Source organism: Gorilla gorilla, chromosome 10, assembly GCF_029281585.2.
Source record: "Gorilla gorilla gorilla isolate KB3781 chromosome 10, NHGRI_mGorGor1-v2.1_pri, whole genome shotgun sequence".
Lineage (NCBI taxonomy): Eukaryota > Metazoa > Chordata > Mammalia > Primates > Hominidae > Gorilla > Gorilla gorilla.
The window spans coordinates 114338283-114356787 of record NC_073234.2 but is presented as its reverse complement, the minus strand read 5'-3'; the positions used below and the strand labels follow the sequence as shown (position 1 = coordinate 114356787).

At 38.4% G+C, this 18505-nt stretch overlaps 1 protein-coding gene and 1 long non-coding RNA gene across 16 annotated transcripts in view; one reads left to right on the top strand and one right to left on the bottom strand.

Annotated features, from left to right (window-relative positions):
* Positions 1 to 18505, top strand: part of ANKS1B (ankyrin repeat and sterile alpha motif domain containing 1B) — a 1254535-nt gene that overhangs the window by 1055603 nt on the left and 180427 nt on the right. The window lies entirely within an intron of this gene.
* Positions 5905 to 16253, bottom strand: LOC129525974 (uncharacterized). Its single transcript, XR_008670563.1, has 3 exons — positions 16090 to 16253; positions 12323 to 12474; positions 5905 to 7013 (listed from the first exon to the last, which is right to left on the bottom strand). It is a non-coding gene; the product is annotated as an uncharacterized lncRNA (long non-coding RNA).

The following is an 18505-nucleotide window of genomic DNA, read 5'->3' as shown; positions in this document are numbered from 1 at the left end:
TTAGCAATGAAGAAACCATGAGACTGCTTCCATTTGATGTTATTTGGTATTATCAAAAAGCCAAAGGCAGATGAAATACTATTTTTCTAACCCTTTGTAAGATTTAGTAGGTACAGAACAGGGAGGATTATATTGTTCTTGTCTACAGCAGCAATTCCACACAGATAAGCTTTTGGTCTTCGCCGCTTGCCACTCCTCAGATTTGTTCCCTTCCACAAACACAAAACTTGTTTTGCAAAGACAAAACCAAAGGTATTATTAAGTATTCTGAGCATCCTGGAATTAAATGATGTCATTTAGTGGGAGCTTTTCAGAACACAAGGAATGACTGTACTGCATTTCAAACAACTCATGAAGGAAAACATCTCTTCTTGTACAAGTGACTATGACTAAAGAAAGCTTGTTCCTCATGAAGAATTCTCAGAGGTGGAGCTGCAGGGCTGATTGGAAAGTGCTGCCTACCAGAGCAGGGAAATTGCAAACAGCTACACACAGAACCAGAAGGAGCTCGTTGTGTTAGTTTGTGTATCCCCCTGGTCTCTTCCCTGGTCTGGAGAACCACATCATAATGGGGAGAATGCAGAGAGAGGCCAGAGGCAGGTGTCGCCTTTGAAAGCTGAGAAGGCCAAGGTTGGTAGGTTTCTTCCACCATGGGACTGAGCTCTGTCAGGCAACCCCTGAGCAACACACTATAGATTCAGAGCTTGTTAAGATCAAATGCACAGGTATGTTCCTTCCCAGGAATCCAGAGAAGGCTCTGAGTAAGTTTAATCAGGGACACCAATCTCTTTCAGGAAAAAGTGCCTCCTTAGGCTTTCCATTAAAAAATAGAGTTTTGGTTCAGAATGTTGACAAACCAGATAACAGGGAGGATAAGGTTGAGGGGGTAAACACAGGGATGAAGGGCAGTATTAACTAAAAAAGCAGTATTACCTGAGACAGCAGTATTAACAGGTTTCCTTCCTGTCACACAAAGTGTCTAGGAAATATTTGACAACATAAGTTTGAGTCCTCTTTTTTCTCTAGTACAAAACAAAACAAAACATGGTTGTAACAGGACATCAATATAAAAAGAGTAATACAGAGTGTTCTGTCTCTGGTTTAAATAGTTAGCCTACCTTTGAAGTGTACAGAAACACTATTGGGTGGAGATAGAATCCCCAATTATAATCCTAATGGAAAACAGGAGAAAGGAGTGTCTATTCAGTTGCCTTATTGTATTTACCTAGAACTTCAAATTTGGTTATTTCCCTCCTTTCTTATTCTCATCTTAAGAAGTCGTTTTCTTTTCATACTAAATACATTTTCAGGTCATAAAAAACAATTTTTCCCTTCTGGCCAGTGATCAGAAGGCCTCAAGTTTCTCTAATTTGAAGTTCTCCTTCAGTTATGTTTGAAATAGCCTGAGTTTGAAAGATATGGTGGATTGGGCTCTGTATTTAAAGTGTAGCAGGGGATATTAAACTTTACAGAACATTCATCAACAACTCAAGTCACCAGTGTTCATGATGGACAGAATCAGGTTGATTTCACTTTCCGGGACAGGAAAGTAGCCTAACAACTCTGATTATCCTCAGGCTATTACTCCTCGTGCCTTAAAAGCCATTCCTGAAATGTCATTTTCTGTCACCATCATTTTCCGCCAGAGCTGCCAGCAGCATGGTAACTTATGAATTGTCCCGATAGGGGAGAAAAAAAAAAAGGGAGGTGAAAACCATGAGTGGCCAGATTTACACCACATTATTTTTTATTGAGATATAATTCACACACCATTAAATTTGCTCCTTTAATATGTACAAGTGGTTTTAGTGTACTCACTGAGTTGTGTGACCATCACAACTGTCTTAACTTTAGAACATTCTCACCATCCCCAAAAGAAACCCCATAACCATGAGCAGTCACTACCCCGCCCCCACTTTCCCCAGCCCCTACACTGGACATTTCATATAAACAGAATCGTACGATACGTGGTCTTTTTTTCATTCGTTTTTTTCAATTAGAGTGTTTTCAAGGTTCACCAGATTATAGTAAGTATAAGTACTTCATTTTATTGACAAATTTTTATCCCATCATATAGATACACCACAGTTATGTATCCGTTCATCATTTCATGGACATTTGAGTTGTTTAGACTTTGGGGCTATTTTTAATAATGCTGCTGGAAACATTTATGTACAAATTTCATATCCACATATGTTTTCAATTCTCTTGGGTGTATACCTAGGAGTGGAATTGCTGGATCATATGGTAACTCTAAATTTAACTTTCTGAGGAACTGCTGAACTGTTTTCCAAAGTGGCTTCACCATTTTATAATCCCACCAGTAACATATGAGAGTTACAATTTCTCCACACCTTTGTCAGCATTTGTTATGGTCTTTTTTATTTTAGCCATCTTAGTAGGAATGAAGTGGTATTTCATTGTGGTTTTTATTTGCATTTCCCTGATGACTAGTGAGGCTGTGTAACTTTTCATGTGTTTATTGGTTATTTGCATATATTTTTTGGAGCAATGTCTATTCAAATCTTTTGCCCATTTTAAAACTGGGTCACTTATCTTTTATTGTTGAGCTATAACAATTAATTATATACCCGGAATAGAAAACCCTTATCAGATATTTGATTTACAAATATTTTCTCCATTTTTGTGGATTGTATTTTTACTTTCTTCATAATATCATTTGAATCACAAAAAGTTTTTAATTTTGATGATGTCCATTATATATTTTTTCTTGTGTCACTTGTGCTTTCAGTGTCATTGCTAAGAAGTCATGCCTGATCCAAGATTCTGAAGATTTTCTTCTATGTTTTCTTCTGAGTTTTATAGTGTAAGCATTTTCATTTAGGCCTATGATTCATTTTGAGTTAATTTTTGTGAATCATGTGAGCTGGTACAACTTCATTCCTTTGAATGTGGATATTCAGTTGTCCAGAACTTTTGTTGAAGAGCCTGTTTCCCCTCCATTGGATTACCTTGGCACTCTTACTGAAAATCAGTTAACCCTGTAAAAGCCTGCTACTGAACTACTGAAAATATAAATTATTTTCATTGATTTATATGTCTCTCCTTATACCAATACTGTTCTTATGCTTTATACTGTCTTGATAACTGTAGCTTTGTATCAGGTTTTGAAATCAGGAAGTATGAGTTCTTCATCTTTGTTCTTCTTACTCAAGATTTTTGTGGTTATCTTGGGTCCTTTGCATTTCCATGTGAATTTTAGGATCAACTCATTAATTTCTACAAATAAGGCAGCTGAGATCCTAATAGGTATTGGATTGAATCTGTAGATCAATTTGGGGGAGTATTACCATCTTCACGTATTCAGTCTTTTGATACATGAACATGAGTTTTCTTTCCATTTATTTAGTTTTTCTTTAACTTCTTGCAATGATATTTTAGTTTTCAGTGTGAAAGTATTGCATTTCTTTTTTAAATCTATTACTAGGCATTTTCTTTTTGATACTATTCTATAAGGAATTTTTTTCTTAATTTCACTTCCAAATTGTTCATTGTCAATACACAGAAATACAACTAATGCTTGTATATTGATCTTGTATCAGGAAACCTTGCTGAACTTGTGTGTGTGTGTGTGTGTGTGTGTGTGTGTGTGTGTGTGTGTGTATTAGGGTTTTCTATATAACGATCACGTAATCTGCAAATAGAGATAGTTTCACTTCTTCCTTTTCAAGCTAGATGCATTGATTTCTTTTTCTTGCCTAATTAGCCTGGCTAGCACCCCCAATACTATATTGAATAGAAGTGACCAGAGTAGCTAGCTTTGTCTTGGGAAAGGGAAAAACATCTGGTCTTTTGCCATTAAGTATTATTTTAGCCGTATGGGTTCTATATATGGCTGGGCTTTATCAGATTGAGGAAGTTCTTTGGTTTTTTCCTGGTTTGTTGAATGATTTTTATCATAAAAGAGTATTGGGCTGTGTTAAAGGAGATTCCTGCATCTATTGTGCTCATAACGTAATTTTTGTCATTTTATATATTAATTTAAAGTATTGCATTGATTTATGATTTATGTTTGTATGTTAAATACATCTTGCATTCCCAGGATGCATCCCACTTGATCATGGTTATAATTCTTTTAATATGTTTCTGGATTCAGATTGCTGATATTTTCTAGAGAATGGTTACATCAATATGCATAAGATATATTGATCTTTAATTTTATTTTCTTGTGATGTCGTTGTCTCATTATGGTGTCAGTGTATACTGGCCTCATAGAATCAGTTCAGAAGTATTCCTTCCCTTTCTATTTTTTGGTAGAACTTATGAAATTGGTGTTAATTCTTTAAGTATTTGGTAGAATTCATTAATAAGGCCATTTTGGCCTAGACTTCTCTTTGTGGGAAGTTTTTTTTTTTTTAAATTACGAATCCAATCTCTATCCTTGTTATATTAAGATTTTTGAATTTTTCTTGAGTTGGTTTCAATAGTTTGTGGTTTTTTAGGTATTTGTTCAGTTCACCAAGATTATTTAATTTGTTGGCATACAGTTGTTCATGGCATTCCCTTATAATCTTTTGTTTTATTTCTGCACAGCCAATATCCCCTCTTACAGTCCTAATTTTAATAATTTGAAATTCGAGTCTTTTTTTTTTCTTGGTCAGTCTAGGTAAAGATTTGTTAATTTAACTTTCTTGATCTTTTCAAAGAATACACTTTTGGTTTTGTTGATTTCCTCTATTGTTTTACTGTTCTCTAAATTATTTATTTCTACTCTTATTATTTCCTTTCTTCTGCTTGCTTTAGGTTTAATTTGCTCTTCTTTTTCCAGTGCCTTGAGGTGTGTTTTAGTTATTGACTTGAGGTTTTCTTCTTTTTAACATATAAATTTTCTAGTATACTATTTTAATTTTCTTGTTTCTCTTACTATATCTTTATTTTCTTAGTGGTTGCCTTAGAGATTACAATTAACATCTGAACTTAAAATAATCTAGTTTGGATTAATACCAACTTACAGTCAATTATATGTAAAACTGCTTCAATATAGCTTCATTCCCTTTCTCCTCCTTTGTGTTATTATTGTCATAGAAATTATATCTTTATGACATTTTGGGCTGGATGATAAAAGAAAAAAATTTCAATTAAAAAAGTATATATTTATAAATTATAAGCCTATCAAACAGCTTGTCATTATTGCTTTGCATTCATCTTTTAAATTAGAAAGAGTTACAAGCAAAAATGTGTTTATATTGTCTTTTATATTTACAAATGCAGTTACTTGTACTGGTACTCTTTATTTTTTCATGTGGGTTTGAGTTACTGTCCAGCATCCTTTCATTTCCCCCGGAAGGTTTCCCCTTACTATCTGCTGTGGAGCAAGATCTGCTAGTGATACCATTCCCTCAGTTTATCTGAGGTTGTCTTAATTTCTCCTTTGTTTTTAACTGGTGGTTTTGCTGGATGTAAAATTCTTGGCACTTTGAATAGGTCATTCCTTTTTCTTCTGGATGTCATGGTTTTTGTTGAGAAGCTGGCTGTTAATGTTATTTAGGATCCCTTGAACTCGATGAGTCACTTTTCTCTTGGCATTCTCAAGATTCTCTTTTTGTCTTTAGCTGTAGAAAGTTTGGCTGTAATGTAGTAAAGTAAGGATCTCTTTGAGTTTTCCCTACTTGGAGTTCACTGGGCTTCTTGCATGTGTGGATTAATAGTTTTCATCAAGTTTGGAGAGTTCCCAGCTGTTATTTCTTCAAATATTCTTCATCCCCTTTTTTTCTCTTATCTGTCTGGGACTCTCACTATGCATGTGTTGTTACATTTGATGGCACTCCACAGGTCTTTGATACTGTTTTTCTTCGTTCTTTTTTCCTCTGTTCTTCTATTTATTCATCTCAATTGGCCTTTATTCAAGTTTGCTTATTCTTTCTTCTGCTGAGCCCCACTATATTTTTATCACAGCTATTACACTGCTCAACTCCACAATTCCGATTTTGTACGTTTAAATCATTTATATCCTTTGTTAACATTCTCTATTTGCCAAAACATTATTTTCATACTTTCCCTTAATTCTTTAGACATGTCTCCTATAGTAACTTGAACATACTTATGATAGATGGTTTAAAGTCTTCGTCTAGGAAGTCCAACATCCATGGACAGTTTCTATTGACTTCCTTTTTTCCTGTGTATGGGCCATACTTTGCTTTTTATTTACATGTCTCCTAACTTCTTGTTGAATGCTATACATTTTAAGGAATATAGTGTGGCAGTTCTGGAACTCATATTCCTCCCTCCTCTCTAAGGTCTGTTGTTGATGCCCTTTATTATTGCAGCTGCTGTTTGTTTAGTGACTTTCCTGGACTAATTCTGTAAATTCTGTGTTATCTCTCACTGCATCCACAGAAGTCTGTGCTCAGTTAACTTACCAATTACCTAATGATTGAACAGATTTCCTTAAATGCCTTGAGCCAATAAGTCTCCCAGCGACTGCCAAAGGACTATGTGTGTGTATTAAGGTATGTCTTCAATGTTCTACCAGGCAGTTTACAACTCTGCCTTAGCCTTCACATCCAGCTGGCACAGAACCTCAAAGTCAACTAGAGATGAGAGATTAGGGGCTTCTCAGGTCTTTTCTGGGAACGTGCACAGCCCTGTATATGTGCACGGCCTTCTAGATTACCAGAAATCTATCAGAGCTTTTCAAACCCCCCTAAACACATCTCATTATCCAGTCTTTCCTATGAAATTTTTGGTCATTCTTTTCTTAGTTTCAATTAGTGTCACTATTCTGAAAGCTTTTTTGCTGATTATTTCAAAAAATTAGCTGGGGTCAGGGCTATTCCCACCAAATGAGCTTTAAGTCAAGGCAAATAAAGACAAACTCTAAGAATGGAGCTTTCTTAAGGAACTTTCAGACAGGTTGAATAGTGACCATTCTCTGGGAATGGGAATTTTGGGGGAGCTTCATACCTGACCTGTCCCCTCCAGTGGCTGCTAGGCTGCTAGTTTTCATAGCTATCATGGCTGCAAAGCTGTTGATTTTCAAGGATACTGTGAAGCTGTGGAGAGGCAGATGGTTATAAGGCAAGTTAAAATGCCACAAAACTCACTGTTTTTACTGAGATTCAGCCATTTTTTTAAAAAATAAATGCTTTTTGTATTATTGCAAACTTTGGGTTAATTTCCAAATTCTTAAGAAGTTGATTTTGACAAATTTTGCCAGTGAAAACGGTCAGAACTAGCTACAAAATTTTGAGATTCATAAACCTAGAGATGGGATTTGATGAGTCACCTAGGGAATCAGTGTAGTGAGCAGATTTGTCATTTATGAATAAAATATCAAGATTAAGTTACATTTTAAGCATCATTTTTGTGTAGCCAGAGTATAGATTTTTCATTCTTCCTTCATATACCCCAGTCTCATCATCAGCATTTCCTGCTGCTTCATTTTAAACCAATTAGCTTCATATTGTTACTATTAACAGTAATGCCATTCACTGCCTCCTCAAGGTAAGCAATGAACACAGAACTCTTTAAGAAATGTCCTCTTCCTGTTCTTATGCAGAAAGCTTATCAGCTGTGGAGTTCTACATTATGCCATTCTGCTGTAGCTCATTATTCTCAACAAAGAAAATATCAGTTGCACATAATAGAACTATATTTTGTGTGTTATAGGTCACTTTGGTTTGGAAAATTGTTAAGCAATCTTTTTTTGTCTCCTTATCCTGTCTGGACTTTGAATATTAAATTTTTTGGAGAAGGCTCAGCATTTGCATTAGCAAATAATGTACTTTGCCTTCTACTCATTGAGCTATGGAAATTAGTCTGCACTATTATTTGATAATCTATTTCAAAATAATGTCTTAGTTTGGAGTGGAGTGGAAGGAATAATTTCTCTGCATGATGAAGACAATTTAGTGAATTGATTAAAAAACAGAAGAAGACAGCCTTGAATCTGAAGTATTTTCCAAACATACTTAAGGCTTTCTGACAGAAGGAAATTTTCTTCTGACACCATAAGACCATCTAAGAATTAGCAGAGGGATTGCATCACCCCGAAATAAAACTAACGGTATCAGTTCCACACTTACATCCCTAGTATGCTGTGTCTTTGGATTGATGGTATACAAAAAGAAGGTAAAATCGACCAATGGGCAAAAAAACAAAAAAGAGAGACAGAGGGTGGCTTGGGGGAAGCTACTTTGGTTTCCTAAAGTCAAATCCACAAAGGACACTTAGAGTTAGAATGTATTTTCAAGAGTAAATACAGCCGTTTAGCATAGAAGAAAATAGAGGGGAAAAGAAATAGAGTCTCATGAGGAAAAAAAAGAAGACTCTTAAAACCTGTACTATCTACCTTATTGAACAGAGAAATAAATGACAATGAAAACATTGCCATTCCTTTAGGCCCGGGAAGTCTATTCTCTGGTAATGTGCAAAAAGTAGTAACTTAGCGAGAATATTGGCACATTTAATCTTGCAATGATGTTGCAGGCCTTTCTGTGAAGCTGGGGGCTTCACCCAATCTCAGCACTGCAGTGGTGGCTCAGTTGCTCATCCCCGCTTTAATCAGACCTCTGCCACCTCCTTTTTCTCCTATCCTGAGGGAAGAATGGGAGAAATAGGAAGAATCTAGGCATAAATAGAGGCATCTAAGTCTGGGGCCCACATGCCCAACCCTTCCCTTGCTTTAGTTACTCGCTTACAGCCCAAGTGGGAATTGAACAGGAAGGCAAAACATAAACCTATTTTTAATGAATGCAGAAAGAAATCACTTCTTTGGTGTCCCTCCAGAGATATTAAGAGCAAAAAAGAATGAAGAGAAGGGAGGCATTAGAGGACAATAAATGGCCCTGAGAAAAGTAGGGAAGATGAAAAACGAGAAACGGCTATGACTTAGGGAACTAAATGATAATTCTACGTGGCTCTACTTCCTTTTGATGCTGAAACAAAGTCCTACCTTTCCCCAGTTGTCAAAGTTAGGTGGAGAATTCTTTATTTTTTTTAAACATTGACTGGTGGTGGGGAAGCAGCAATGAAGTGATTAGCAACTAGCTGGTTTATCAGTTATCTAAAAAGTGGTTTCTACAGATTCACTCTACATTTGTAGTGTAGGTACTCCATTCAACTAGGATGGATTTTTTTCCATTTGTGCAAGAATTGCAGAATGAAAGTCACCAGAAACTAAACCTTCAGGGAACTTCGGGTTCATCAACTAAAATTATTTTATAGCAGGCAAACCAAAGCCTCCCTTCACACATCAAGTAGACTATCTTTTGGTATTGAAGACCTCTGTCTTAGTCTGTTTTATGTTGCTAGAACAGACTACCTGAGACTGGTAGTTTATAAAGAAAAGAGGTTTATTTGGCTCATGATCCTGGAAACCCCAAGCTTAGGCAGCTGTGTCTGGTGAGGGCCTCATGCTGCTTCTACTGATGGTGGAAAGTGACAGAGAGCCAATGTGTGCAGAGATCACAGGCTGAGAAAGGAAGCAAAAGAGCAAAACCAAGGAAGCCAGACTCCTTTTAACAATCCATTCTCACTTTCAAGGGAACTAACCCATTCCCGTGAGAGCTAGAACTCACTCACCCTAGCAGGAAGGCATTAATCTATTCCTGAGGGATATACCTCTATGACCCAGACACCTCTCACTAGGCCCTATCTCCCCACACTGCCACACTGAGGATTGAATTTCACCATGGGCTTTGGTGGGAAAAAAACACATCCAAACCACAGCACGTCCCCTCCCCAGACTCCAAAGAACAGAACCCTCAGGAAACTGACTGTGATGCATGGTAAGAACTGCCATGTTTTTCTATGAATTTCTAAGAACATTTTATTTTTACGCAAAGGTCCACAAATGAATCAGAAATTATATGTGTATGCAACATTCACATTAAGACCTTAAGAGCCAGGCACAGTGGCTCACGCCTGTCATCCCAACACTTTGGGAGGCTGAGGTGGGTGGATCGCCTGAAGTCGGGAGTTCAAGACCAGCCTGGCCAACATGGTGAAACCCCATCTCTACTAAAAATAGAAAAATTAGCCAGGTGTGGTGGTGCATGCCTATAATTCCAGCTACTCGGGAGGCTGAGGCAGGAGAATCGCTTAAACCCAGGAGGCAGAGGTTGCAGTGAGCCGAGATTGTGCCACTGCACTCCAGCCTGGGCCACAGAGCAAGACTCTGTCTCAAAAAAAAAAATAAAATAAAATAATAATAAGACCTTAAGAAACAGTTACATTAACTTAATTCCTTTTCTTACACAGTGACAGGTTTACCTTTTCTGGTGAAGTAATTAGAATCAACGTAAAGAGAGCAGGAATTTTTGTTGTCAAAGGAAAGCCTACAATGAGTGACACTTATGAAGCAGGGATCAAAAAATCCTCACTAAAAAGCGTGTAGACTCTCTTATATTCAGAGTACTAGAGGAATGAAAGAATAAAAGATTAGGGTCATAAAAAGAAACAAAGTACGTATATTCTAAAGTTGCACAAAGATACCTCTGGGGGTATGATATTGTTAAATATTAATATTACCAGTAAAAATTACAGAAAACTCTAAATAATGAAAAATACAGTTCTCAAACAGAAATGCCACTTGAGGATAGATACGCTAGCACTCAGCAATTGCAGAGTAACTCTGAATGTGTGAAAGGAAAGAACTAACTGAATCATAGTTTCCTTGTTGATATCTTGAAGTAATGAAAATTGCAAGGGCAGATCGCCCTCACATTTGTTTGAGGTTATAGGAGGAAACTATTTTTGTGCTGTAGACTTTTTTTCTTTTATGATCCATTCTGAAAGGTACAGAATTTTGGTTCAGACTGTGGACTTTGTTAAAATTTAGAACTTTATGCTTTCTGGAAGGACAATTCTATGCTATTAATAAATATGAAAAACCTCTTCAAATTAGTTCCTGTGGTTACCATCTTTATAGATGGATTTCCATCTTCTTTTACAATCACTTTACTCAAAATGCTCTCCTCAGAGAAGATATTTATTATAATCAAAGCATGCCAAAGCAGGCAAACAGATCACAGCAATGGGCCACCCAGGAACCCTTCTAGTCCATTCTTCACACCCTCTGCTCTTTATACAGAGGATGGAAGGCAGGCATGGAAGTGGGGTGATGTTCTAAAGGGTCACATATTTTCTTTAAAACCTTATTAGAACATGGCAATAATTGGTGGGCCTATAGAAAACACACGGAGCTGCTTGAAGGAGTAGTATAAGATTATAGTATTAAGATTAATATCAGGTAGAAAAACAGTGGCAAAAGTAAAGAGAAAAATCATGGAATGCATGCATGAGATCTTATTCCTCTTACTACAATCTTATAGAGAATGTACTGTAGGGCCTTCACCCTTACATAACTCGAATTCTATTAGGCTATGAGCTTGCTGAGGGCAGGAACTGCTGCTTTATCACCTGTACATTTTGGGTGCATCCTTGGCATATGGTGTATACTCTAACTTGTGGTAATTGCTCCCTAAATGTTTTCTGAGTAAATGGAAAACATGAAGGGAGGGAAGAAGAAAAGAAAGGAGGAAGGAATGAGGAAGAGGGGAAGGGAATTTAAAAATGAAAGAAGAAAGGGAAGAAAGGATGACAGGGAAAAGAAGAAAGACATACTTTTAATAAGACCTAGTAATTATGTTTTCTCTTCCTGTAATAGCCAAATAAATTATATACATGTATTGAATCTTGTTTGAAAATTGAAATTTGTATTAACTTGCTTTCATCCTTAGCTTTTGCCAGCTGATTAAATTGTTCTCTAACTCTTGTGGAATTTAATTTACTTCACCCTTAGTAAAACAGCAAATTTTCAGGTATAAGATATCCATTGAGATCAATGATTTAAAGATAAAACTCTAAGGAGATTTCATTGCAAGTCAGCCAGCTACTTCTTGCTAGAAGAAGTTGATGAGGTACATGGACCAAGACTTATAAATTTTTCTGTGTACTTAGTAATTGATATGGTTTGGCTGTGTCCCCACCCAAATCTCATCTTGAATTCCCACATGCTGTGGGAGGGACCAGGTGGGAGGTAACTGAATCATGGGTGCAGGTCCTTCCCGTGCTGTTCTCGTGATAGTGAATAAATGTCACAAGATCTGATGGCTTTATAAAGTGGAGTTTTCCTGCACAAGCTCTCTCTTTGCCTGCTGCTATCCACTTAAGATGTGACTTGCTCCTCCTTTCCTTCCACCATGATTATGAGGCCTCCCAGCCACGTGGAACTGTAAGTCCATTAAACCCTTTTTCCTGTATAAATTACCCAGTCTCAGGTATGTCTTTATCAGCAGCATAAAAACGGACTAATACAGTAATATTTTGGCTTTGGAAGTAGATACATTTCTACACTCACCTTCAACCAACAATTGGCAGCGTTTGATCCAGATCAAGGTGCCCAGCCTCTGGAACACATCTGAAAGTGCCTTCTTCAAACAATCTAAGCAAATAGTGTGGCTTTACAGAGAACGCCATGTGAAGAGTAAAACAGATATTGTGGTCATGTTTCTGCAAGCAAAGAAATGTCAAAGATTGCCTGCAAACCACCAGAAGCTAGATTTTCTCCCCAATGCTGCCATCTTGAATATCTGGCCTCCAGAGTTCTGAGAAAACAAATGTCTGTTGTTTAAGCCACCCAATTTGCTGTGCTTTGTTATGGCAGACCTAGCAAACTAATACACCATCACTTTCAGAGAACTCAGTGTTGAATTAGTGAGCTTTCCCCAATTCCTGAAGTTGCTGAAATGGAAAGTCTAGAGTGTAGTCACTCTTGAGAGTATCCCCCTGCCTTTTGCTAGTCTTTGGAACTGGCTGTTGCATTGCAGCCCCTAACAATTGCATATTTTTGGAAATACAGCTGAAGTACTTCACCAACCACACAGCTTCCATTCAGTCATAACACTTGGAAAGGGACCCTATGAAAAGATAAAGTTGAAGTTGCCTTGGTTTTTCAGTAAGAGCAAACTAAAAAAGAAAAAAATTCCTCACAAATGACAAAAATGTTCTTTTTAAAGAAATCTAATTAGATAGTTTTGAAAGACAGGCAATTGGAAAGTGGGTGTTAGGGTTAAGGAGGTACAGTGTGTTTAAGTGTCCCATTGTAAATCAGTACAGACCCAGCTTAAGAATTGAGGGCTTCTGATTCCTTGTAAGAGTTTAGGTAGATTGAGTTATTCAGTGACCATAATTTCCATTTAATAAAAGTAGGTTGTATACAGAGCACAAATGATGGCATCTCCGCCCTTGATCATATGTTCTCCCTCATTATGTATTTAAATGGGTCTGTGTGTGCTCAAGTCATTGCACTGGTCATTGGAAGTAATCCATGGTTGATTCTGCTGGGGAACAAACATTAACACAGATTAGATTTTTCTGAAACAGGATCACACCATCCTGTTTTTTAATTTTGTACAAAATTTTCCTTCATAAAGGTTCAAATACACCAAAATAAATTGTAAGTGAACAGAAAAGTTAAATATAAAAGCAAAAACATTTTCCAAAAGTAGGAAAAGAAACAGAGCCGAGTATTTTCCTGATCTAGAAAACAGAAAAAGATTTATTTCAGCAAAAAGAAACCCTTTGAAACAAATTACAAAGGAAAATATCAATATATTGAAAAATATAAAACTTCCATGCCTCAAATAAAAATGAAAAGGCAAACAACTAATTATGGGTAAGTGTTTGCTAAATATGTCAGTGGGTATTGGTCTTGTTATATAAATTTTATTGATTTCTCATACATCAATAAGAGCATTATAAATGGCCTAATAGGCAAATGGACAAAAAGACATAAACAAGCTGGAGTCACAAAAGAGGAAATACAAATGTCTCATAACCTATGAAAAATATGCAAACAATTAAAAATTAAATAATTAAACAATTAAAATGGTAGTTACTACCGTTCCCTGTTTAACTGACGAGGACTCAGTGTGAGACAATGTCTTAAAGTAGACTCACTCATATAATACTGAAGGGCGTGGGAAATTAGTGCTATCTTCCTGGAAATAAAGATGCATACTTGTCTCAAGAGCATTAAAATGTGCATACCATTTAATCCAAGAATATATTAAAGAAACTCATCAGAAATGCTACAAATACTGATATGCAATGATATTCATCATAGGATTCCTTGTAATACAGGAAAAAATGAGAATGATCTAACATTAGGGAAAGGATTAAATTGTGGGGCATACATTGGTTAGAGTATCCTCTGCTTCTATTCATTTCCTGCTACGACCTAGCTTCCTCACGTTCTGCTCAGCGTTTTCTGTGCCTTGTATCTTCTGTGTATTCATAGCTTCCGCTTACACATGGTCCCACCCAGCCCCGTTCTACTGTACTTCATCACTCCTTTTAGATCATCTTCTCAGTTTCTGTTCCCACAACCAATTGCCTGATTCTCTTTCTGCTTCCAAGTGTAAACTCCTAAGAGAATCTCACTCCTCTAGCCAACTAACCTCCGTGAAGGGCCTGAGGGGCCATGGGGAGGTGCAGGGGTGTATCACCCAGCCCAGAACACAGCTGCCTATGCAGGAAATAGTCCTTATGCAGGAACTATTGACATGGTAGGTATCATCTTGGCCTGTATAGCATAGTTCCACTGCCTGTGTATACTCATATCAAACTAATATTGCAGTGAACATAAATAGCCTCTCTACTTATTTTCTGTATCCATTCTACTTAAAAGGACAGGGGCCATGATTTATTTAATTTAGTAACCCCAACACTTGTTATGGTACCTGGCACTGCCATAAGTGTTTGTATAAAGATTGAGTTCTCAAAAGAATTAAAAGAAAGAATGAGGGTTGAGTACCTTGTGTGATGCCTGGCATGAGATAGCTGCAAAACACATGTTCGTTCTTAGCCTCCCTTCCTCCTCATTCTCCCAAATCCCATTTGTCCTTTGTTCTTGCAGGATTTGCTTCACTAAGTGGTCCCCAGATAAGGGCTACTCACTAATCTCAGAGCTGTCAGGCATTTTTATTATCATGAGATTCATTAACTGGGATAAATAATTTTTCATCCCGAATAGTCACAGTAGTTCAGCTGATACAAAATAAAAAGCAAAGCAAAAGCCTTCTCATCTTGTGGTCTTACGCTTTGTATTAATTGGACTGTTTTTCTTTTCTGTCTTCATGCAGATGGAAATTGAGTAAACCTAGAAAGAAGGGCTAGGGCACTGAAGGACCAAAGAGTGATGTCCTCTCCACTAGGCTTTAGCTGGGACTTTGAGGCAATGGGATGTTAGGTTTTCAGGGACACTGGCTCTCTGGAGCATAAAGTGGGAGGGATGGGCCCCGATATTTCCTGAGGGTAGCATAGGGTGGGGAAGGAGCCCCTGGGATTCATTCTACCTGGGTCCTAAGACCCTGTCTTGCCATTCACCAGCAGTGTGACATTGAGAAAGTTGCTTAACCGCTCTCTATATCAATTTCTCCAACTGGAAAATGCTAATAATAATTGCTTGAGCCCAGGAGTTCTTGACCAGCCTGGGTGGCATAGTGAGACCCTGTCTGTACGAAAAATTTAAAAATTAACTGGGCATGGTGGTATACATCTGTAGCACCAGCTGCTTGGGAAGCTGAGACAGGAGGACCACTTGAGCCCGGGAGGTGGAGGCTGCAGTGAGCTGTGATTGTGCCACTGCACTCCAGCCAGGGTGACAGAGTGAGATCCTGTCTCAAAAAAAGAAAAATAGTTGAATACTAGGGCTGCTATAAGGGTTAAGTAAATTAGCATTTGCTAATACCTTATATATAATAAAGACACATAAATGTTTGCTCTTATTATTGGGGATCTGATATGTACCAGGCATTGTGGCACAGATTTTTTCTTAACCTTTGTAACAACACTAGCAAATAAGTGGTGGTGCCTCACTCTGCAATGAAGAAACTAAACTAAGGGTCAGAGAGGTTAATGGCATCTCTGCTATTCCAGCCAAGTGAGTTTCACCAGCACCATGTTCAACCACTCTGCATTGATAAGGCTGCATTGGCCACTGATGGCTTATGCTGTCGATATTTTGTTAAACATTTTGAATATCATCTCTGATGGCTCTCATCAGTTTCCCATGCCCAATGTCATACTGTAATTCCATTCTGAAAAGAAAACATTGTTCCTAACCTGTCTGTTAACTGTCTTAACATGTATGATCTCGTCCAGTGCATTTCCATGTGAGTGATGTTCATTTACTCAGTAGCACTTTGCAATCCTTTCTTCCTGTGTGGAGGGTGTTAGATAGACTGCCGCCTCCACCACCTCCTTAAACGTGGCTGACAGAATGGAGAGCAGCTCTTCACAGATGTGGAAGAGTGCTCAGCAGTAAGCTGATTTAATTGTGATGTTCTCTTGGATCAGCCCACTGAGGTATTTGTATATTCCGCTGTGACATCATCGTGACTGATCTTAGCCAATTGTCTGTTCTAAACCTTGGATTGCTCCCTGTAGCTCAGTAGCTCAGCAGTGAATCATTCTTTTTTCTTATATATTATGACTATAACTTTTATTACTTCCTGAATAATAGAAGAGTCAAACACAGGGTTTTCCTCTGAGAGGAGAGCAGAACACTTAACAAACATACGTCAATAATTGTCTGGCCACAACATATCCAGGATATGTGATGGTGCTGGGAGTGTTGAGCAGGAAGGCAGGATAGGCAAGACCTAGGAGATGGTGAAGGGGCTCCGGAGATCCCCCTCAACCTCAGCCCACCATTGTTAGTGCTCATGAGACAGACTGACGTGGCATCCAGATGTGGTGGCTGAGAGCTAGATGGGGCGGCAGGAAAGCTGGATTTGAGTCTTGGTTCTGCCCATTCACCATGGTGTGTTTCTGGCAAGTTAATCAACTTCACTGGGCTTCAGTTTCTTCATTGAAAGGATTAATTCACTTGTTTATTCACCCATACATTTTTCTTGAGAATTTTTTTGAGTATTAGTTTGCTAGGGCTGTAGTGATAAAGTAACACACCCAGGTTGGTCCAAACAATAGAAATGTATTGTCTTGGCCAGGCACGATGGCTCATGCCTGTAATCCCAGCACTATGAGAGGCCAAGGCAGGTGGATCACTTGAGATCAGGAGTTCGAGATCAGCCTGGCCAGCATGGTGAAAGGCCGTCTCTACTAAATATGCAAAAAATTAGCTGGGTGTGATGATACATGCCTGTAGTCCCAGCTACTCAGGAGACTGAGGCAGGAGGATCGCTTGAACCTGGGAAGTGGAGGTTGCAGTAAGCTGAGATCACACCACTGCACTCCTGCCTGGGCAACAGAGTGAGACTCTGTCTAAAAAAAAAAAAAAAAAATTCTGTCTCACAGTTCTGGAGGCTAGAAGTCTTAGAAGTCCGAAATCAAGTCTGAAAGATCTGCTCCAGATCTCTCTCCTTGGCTTGTAGATGGCCATCTTCTCCCTGTACATCTTCACATCATCTTCCCTCTATGGATATCTCCTTCTCTTCACATGCCATTCTTTCTAGAAGGGCACTAGTCATATTGGATTAGGGGTCCACCCTGCTCCAGTGTGACCTCATCTTAACTAATTACATCTGTAATGACCTCATTCCCAAATAAGGTCACTGGGACTTACTGGGGGTGGTGGGGGGAACATAATTCAACCCATAACAAGTTCTCAGCCTTATTCTGATGCTGAGGATGTAGCAGTAAATGAAGAAGACAAACAAGCCTGCCCTCATTTAGCTTACATTCTAGTAGGAAGAGAAACAAAATAGGTAAGTAAAATATATAGGATATTAGAGGGTAATAAAGTGCTCTAGAGAAAAGCAGAAAGGAGGGATGAAAAATCATCCTGGCTTAGGGGAGTCTATTTCAAATAGAGTGGTCAAGGAAAGCTTCAGTGAGGAGGTTCATTTGAGTAGTCATGAAGGAAATGAGGAAGCAACCCATGCAGATACATACAGATACCTGGGGATGGGGAAGGGAAGGGTGGGGGTATTCCAGGCAGAAGGAGCAGCAAATGCAAACACGCCGATGTAGAAAAATGCCTGGAGTGTTCACTCAACAGTGAAGGGAGGCCAGTGAGCTGGAGGCAGGTCAATAAGGGGGATAGTGGTGGGAATGGGGGTCTGAGAAATAAAGGTAGGGATAGGAATAAGGAAGGAAGGTAGAATATCAAGGCTCCTTGAGACCACTCTAAGGACTTTCTTTGGCTTTTACTCTTAAAGAACAAGGGAGGCATTGGAAGATTGGAGTAGACATGACTGCTGAGGACTTGTATATGGCATATGAAAGTGTGTTAGACTGTTCTTGTGTTGCTCTAAAGAAATGCCTGAGGCTGGGTAATTTATAAAGAAAAGAGGTTTGTCTGGCTCATGGTTCAGCAGGCTTTATAGGAAGCATGGTGCTGGCATGTGCTTCTCCTGAGGCCTCAGGAAGCTTACAATCATGGCTGAAAAGGTGGCAAGGAGCCAGCATGTCACACAGTAATAGGATCAAGAGAGAGTGGGGAGGTGCCATACTTTTAATCAACCAGATCTCATGGCTCACTCATCACCAAGGGGATAGAGCTAAGCCGTCTATAAGG